The sequence below is a fragment of the Protopterus annectens genome, chromosome 1.part2 (genome assembly GCF_019279795.1).
Source record: "Protopterus annectens isolate FY-2018-M chromosome 1.part2, PAN1.0, whole genome shotgun sequence".
NCBI classification, from domain to species: Eukaryota; Metazoa; Chordata; order Ceratodontiformes; family Protopteridae; genus Protopterus; species Protopterus annectens.
In genome coordinates this window covers 1,057,504,813-1,057,512,005 of record NC_056727.1, presented here as the reverse complement: position 1 = coordinate 1,057,512,005, position 7,193 = coordinate 1,057,504,813, and positions in this window count along the sequence as shown.

Here is a 7,193-nt window from a genome sequence, read left to right as displayed (position 1 = left end):
ATGCATCATCTCATTCTCAGGACTGCTCCTTGTTCCAAGTGTAGGCTGGTTTTGAACCCATTCTATCATCTGAAATGTTAGATGCACTTCGGAGGACAGAATCCACTATATGTGCTTGCTACCAAAAAAACTTGTATTTGTCTATCTGGCCATAAGAAGTTATAAATTATTATTGTCTTAACTACACTTAAGTTATGGCTTTAATACACTACAGATTCTAGGCATTTATGTGCTGAAACAGCTGAAATGAGGTGTATTACCAAAATTAAAAGTGTTTTTTTTTTTTTTTTTTTTTTTTTTTTTTTGCAGGAAGCAAGTCTCTCTGCACATCAATATAATTCATAAGTACAAATCCCTAAACACTGTTACCATCTCTGGCTATGATTATTGTACCTTACAGAAAGAATAATCATCTGCGGATTGAAATGATTGTCACTCTTTCACTGAAGTGTACTGAAGTCAGGTGTGACAGAACTCTTAATAACAAAGTATATACATCTCACTCTAAAATGAGTTGGGCAACAAAACTCCAAGAAAATGACAGTTTGAGCCAGTATACCAAAGACATCTGGTAAGTAAAAGTCAGCTAACAGGACAATATCCTCATTTGTCCTTTGAGCCACTGTCAACAGATTAACATTGAAACGGGTATCACACGTGCTCATAATCACCATAAAAATTGCGCATAGATATTTTTCCCCATGCCTATTACAATCATTCTTATTACTGTATCTTTATATAGAACTATTGCCTTATTCTTGGATTCCTGTAGGCACCTTACATAATCCCTATGATTAGCAATGTTTGAAAAATAAAAGCCTTTCTATGAAATTTTGAAGCTAAGCCATGAAAGTTCTATGTCTTTTCAGCTCTTGATCTGTGCTTCACTACCTCCTCTTGTCTTTCACTGTCTCACTCTTTCCATTTTATATTCTGTTCCCTGCTGTTCTTATTCCTTGTTTTATATTTTGAACATTCTATGAACATTTTTATTTAACCATTGTGTTAGCGCAGCAAGTAAATAAAGGTAGGTAAATAGATATGCTCAACTTTAATTAGGTCTATGCATCAAGTGCAAAAAAATCCATCTTTCTTCATTAAAGTGCCTTCGTGCTATGTGTCTCACAGGATCCATAAACTCACAGAGTTTATTGGGCACATGACTATAATTTTATTTGTTCACTTTTTTCTGTAATTTCAGTGAAGAAACTGTGGCTGTCAATACATTAGTGGATGTCATGGTAAATCCTTGTTGCTTCATGAGTTGTTGACTTAATAGGAAACATTGCCTGGAGATTCAGAACTGGCTGATAAAGGAAACAAAGCTCTCATTCTGAAACAACCTGCCCGAAGAATAAGAATAAAAATTAATCACCTTAAAGAATACAATCTAAAATACCACTGAACTCTCTTTACATGAAATAGATGCTTGACAGTGTTTGCAAAAATACACTAGAGGCAATTCTAGGATAATACACATATGGCTTGTTCAAGCAATAAAATGAATGGAAAGCAGCTGCTAAAATATTGACATTATAGCTTTTTTCAAGCTAGTAATAAAAGTTTCATCTCAGTGAGTTTATATTGTCACTGTGTAGTTGTATTTGTCTGAATAACACATTTTATTCAGTTCATATTGCCCCTATATAGTTGCCTTTACCTGAATGGCACATTGTATTTAGTCCACATTGCCACATACACTTTTTTCTGAATAACACATAAATATATATATATATATATATATATATATATATATATATATATATATATTCAGGTTAGCCATGTCTGACACTTTACTTCTTCACAGCAATTGTTAATTTGCTTCCACAATGCTTGAAACTTCAGTTCAGTCCTTACATTTGCCTCCTACTCTATTATGCAAATATTTTTGCAGTTCTGATTTAAATATTTCTAAAGGAACGAGGAAAGAAAATGGATGAAAAATAGAAATGGAAGAAATAATGAACGTTGTTTTTAAGGATGTCAAGGAAGTTTTTTTTTTTTTGAAAACCTGTAGCATCTATATAATTTGACATTGTGTTGATGATCTTGCAGGAAAATCAGAAAGACATTTCAAGATATGTGACATCTGTTCTACCCCCTGCATTTTATAGTAGTAAATAAAATGAGTCCTTTACAAGCTTAGCAAATCGGGCAGTTCACTTGTCTATCGTGTCATTGCAAGAGTGTAAACGTAGACCTTGATGGACCTGAACTGTTTCTTAGCCACAGTGAATATTAGTCCAAATCATTGTAAAGAGGCTTTAGAAATTCGTTTCTTTTATTGTAGGTAGGTGTATTTGTGTGTATTTATTTATTTAATTACTTACATGTTTCTGTGCTTGGTACTCAGTTTTTATTTGCGGGATTCAAAATTCGTAACATTAACCCCTTTTTTGTTTAATTCAGAATGCATTTTATTTACATTGTCAGCATTTTGAATGTGAACAGGAACTTCACAAATTATATTAATAATTTCCCTTTTATGAGGTAGCCCATGTGGTGTTTCATTCCATGTTGTTACATTCCCAATAATAAAACAGTATTATTGCTCACAGGGAGAGAAATGAACAGAAAGAATGAGAGAGAGAGAGAAATTGAAAGTGCGCTTCAGCTATATATCCGCGTGAGAATTCAGAGTGTTCAGTTTATCTTAAATGGAATTGTTAACGTCAGTTTGGAAACAGTTATGTCATCATAATTTCACCTCCCCCACCTTGTTTGCAGATAAGATGACAGGCAGATGACACAGCAAGTAGTGTCTGGTCACCTAGAGTTGAGAGGAGCCAGGTGCCTATCAAACAGAGGAGAAGGTAGGCCTTAGTGAAGAAGGGGCGTCAGTATCCTGAAGAAATAAATCGAGGTGCAGTTCTCAGGTAGGCCTGTTTACTACAGGATCCAGTGAAAGAAGTAGACCTTTGCAGAGCTAAAACTTGACCGATCAGTGCATGAACTGGTGGTAGGAATAACTACCGATTTGTGGTGGTCTTTTATATATACACCAGCAAATTTTTATAGAACATTGCACATTAGAAGATAAGGGGGCGGTGGGGTTGGTAGTGGAATAGCACATCTTGTACAAGTGCTTTCTCTACCATTAGTCCCTCACTGTGGTTGGCTGCATTACCCATGGCCACTATCTTTCATCTATCTATCTATCTATCTATCTATCTATCTATCTATCTATCTATCTATCAAAAATATTTATAGGAAAATAGATACACATAATAAATGGATATGTATTAATGATACAGTACAAGGAAAATGGTTAACTGTAGCATGAACAAACACTAAACACTAACAGTAAGGAATAATAGAATGATAGATAAAAAGTTAAAATGAAATTTGATTGTTAGAAATGGCTATGCAAAGCAAAAAATTTGCTATGCTGATCTAGATTCATACAGTAATTTAGGCAGCTACAATGGGGGCAACACAGGATCAGAAAAAAAAGTAATGACCTTTATGGCCCAAGTCTCATTTATATTTTCCTGCCTACCAACTATAAAGCATCTTCTCAATCAGCCATTACAGCATCTGATGGGGTCTGCCATCCAGGTAGCCTTGAGAATGATTTGAACTCTCACCAACATTCTGACAATGACATTTTTTAATGCTTCTGTTTTAGGTAATGGCTTTCATAATGAGGTCAATACTAATAATGATTCAGTCTTACAGGATACATTTGAAAAGATGTATTGTAGGATTATTTGATTCCTTTGGACATGGAGTCTTGACAGACTGAAAGACAAGGTGGGATTGGAGAGAGAATGACAGCAAAAGGTTATGCCAGTGGACAGTCTGGCACTTTCACCAAGGGAGGAAGAAAGGACTAAACCAATCTGGTTTTAACGTCTGGATTTCCATTGGATCCACTGCCCCTTGAGGGACCAGATTGGATGCCATCGTTAACACTGATTATGCAGGGTACTAATTAGGATAGTGGGTTGTGGGAGCTCAGCAGGATTTTGAAAGCTAGCAGAGAGAATGCATAAAAAAAAATATTCTGCTGTCAGTTAGGGAAAAGACATGGAAAGGACAGTGAATCAAAATCATTAACTTCCTTAATCTAGATCAGCCTGGTGATAAGGACCTTATGTTCATAGGTCTGTACTAGGCTAATGGGCCTGGATCATTTACAAGCCTAGCCCATAGAAGTGCCCTGGCATTGTGCCACCCAACGTTAGTTCCCAGTGCCTCTATCAAGTAGACCCAGAGGAGTGATTCCCGGGGTGAACTTTCTATTTCCCATCCACTCATCAAGATTTCTCTTGAAGAAGGCCAGTGAGGTGCTCTGCTTGACATGTAAAACAGCAGTCCCAAGTGTCGAAACCATGACCCTGAGCACTATAGTCAGAGGAATGTACCTCTATACCATCTGAGCTGTGTCAGTATAGATGTCAGTATTAACAGTGCTTGCTACCTGTCAATCTGCTAAATATAGGGTAGGAATATGGTATAAGCAGGTGATGGGGTTTATATTTCTAATGGCGGTGACATTAGAAAAAAAACAAACAAACCAAGATGACCTCTTATTATATTGAAGGCATAGAGGATGAGGGGGTAGTCACACCTAGCTGATATATAATAAGCGCTTCAAGAAACTGACTGCAGTGGATAAAGTACTCATACAAAATGTAAGGCATTCCAAAGCAAGGCTAGGAGTTATTATTGATATGGCCCAGCCAGCCAGGGCAACAGAAAAATCAAATGTAGTGGCTGAACCCATGTGGCGGCATTCATTGCCACTTGGCATGACATGATTGCTTGCTATTTTTTTGCATTTCTGTTTGAGGTGTGCTAGATTGCAACAAATCTTTCAGGGAGGAAGAGGATGTAGGTTCTCACCCATAGATTGTGTTTCTGCAGGTAGGATAAAGGGGCTCCTTAGGGGCACAACAAGCAGAAGAAGAAGTAATCCTTTCATTGAGAAAGGGACAACCCACCCACTTGGCAGGACAGATACTGTGAAGTCAATATATCACTTAATTGGAAGGTATAAGAGCATTGTTTGAAAGGTTGTCTGAGCAAGAAGAATGCACAATTGTTTGTACAAGTCTTCAATAATGGGTTCTTTTTACTAGCAGACTCCCAGATAGTGAGCAAAAGTGTAGGAAATTAAAGTCAATTGAGGGGAAGAAGGAAAAAGCATGGTGACTGATGGACAAGAATATAAATTCAGGTAAGGCATAGGTCCATATAAGGGGCATCCATTCCAGCATTTCAAGACTTCCCTGTTGAGATTACCCCCACCCTCCCAAAAAAAGTCCCAGGTGAGTTCTAAGTAATTCATCTTTTTTCCAACCTAGCAGGTGATTGGTGATTTGGTGAATCATAGCACTGAAATGGGGAAAGCCAAGATTCAGTTTGACTCTCGGGATGAAGCTATCAACATCATGTAGGCTGTAGAGGACACATGGCTAGCAAAGCCAGATAATGAGGCAGCCTTTCAACTATTCCTATTTGTAGCCAAGATTAGCATCTGCAGGGAATGAAGCTGGGTGACAAATACATCCACGAAAAAGTTATGCCCATAAGTAGTGCAGTAGCCTGTGCCATGTTCAAAAAGATTTATACCACTTTGCACTGGATTTGGGAGCCGGGTAGCAAGAGGAGAGGTGTTGTGCATGAAATGTTTGATTTTCTGCGCACTGTGAGGAGAGGTACTACAAGTCAAGAAAGTGACTCTTGTGTATGTGAAAAGATTTGGCAGTGACATTGGCAGAGAACAAATTGGAAGGTCTGGCTAAGACACTAACCTTCTTGGGCCTGCAGACTGATGTCCTTTGCAGACCTTTTTTAGGTAAGGAATAAACACACTTCTTTTGAGCGAGAGAAATAATACTTAAATGAAAGGAAGAAAGAAAACAATAGTGGAAAATGTAATGTTATTGCTAGGTCTTCTTAACTTTGCCTATAGACAGGAGGGCCTTGGTAGGGCATTCAGTAAAACTTTGGCTTAGTTGTTAACAGGGAATAAGCAAAGACACCATAGGGTCAAAATTATGAAGCAAGTCAAAGAAGACTGTGGTGAATTTTTGAGGCAGTATAATGGGATATTGTTCTGGCTGCTCAAGTGGGTGGAAAATGCAGACATTGAACTTGTCACAGATGTATCATGGTTACTGGGGTACTATAAAAGGATTTCTGTTGACTCATTAAAGTTAACTTTGAGGAATAGAAAAAGGTGAAAACTGTTCATCAAAACCACCTTCAACAAACAACTCAACATTTTTTGCAGGGGCAAGACCCCCTACACCGCCCCATGTGGGGAGACACTCATCAGACCCCTCCCCAGAAGTTATACATACTAGCTGTGTGTATGCATGTATCAGCCTTTTTATTGACCTTGTCAGTACAGCATAAGTGAATAGTTTGGCTGTAGCTATGTTGAGCATTGTATCAGCCATATCACTCATCACTCAGTTTATTCTTTGACTTATCTACTCATAAGACACCCCTACTATCTAATGCACTGAGTGGCCAGGTTAATAACCTAACAAAGTTTAATAACCAAAGAATCAAACTTTCAGATGACAGGAATTTTTGCTATCTTCAACAGAAAGTTATTTTCTCATTACTGCTGCCAGCTGCAGAATCAACAAGCTCATGCTCAGAGAGTGCACAGCAAGCTGACTTAACTGTAAAGAAGATTTGTTGTGAGCACGGGATTTGTCTAACCAGCCATATAGGCAGTAGATGGAAAAGACACTGCCACAAGAACAACACAGGATTTCATTCACAGAACTTATGTGCAAGAGGTGGTTCCAATGTTGCATCCAGTATATTTAATCTCATTAGTAACACACACATTCTCAATGTCCTGTAAAGTTTAATAATCTTTAAAAAAATAAACAGTTTTCTCAAAAATATATTTCTGCTTTCTCAGTTGCTTGGTGACTGCACTCAATTACTTACATAGGTCAGTTTTAGAAGGGGGATTAATAGCATCTCTAGAGAGTGAAATATTACATGAGGATTTTTATGAGTATTTCTCCATCAGCAGCCTGTTAAAGTATGAGGCATTTTACCAAAAGTAGCAGCTATGGAGGTTGATGGTCTCTCTCTTTTCCTACATCAAGGAAGGAAAAGAAAGGAAGATGTTTCCCTTGACTGTTCCCTTGATATTACATAATACAGTCTTAAATATTCTAACTGTACTGTCAGAAAATCACTACTTTTCTTGGAAAAAT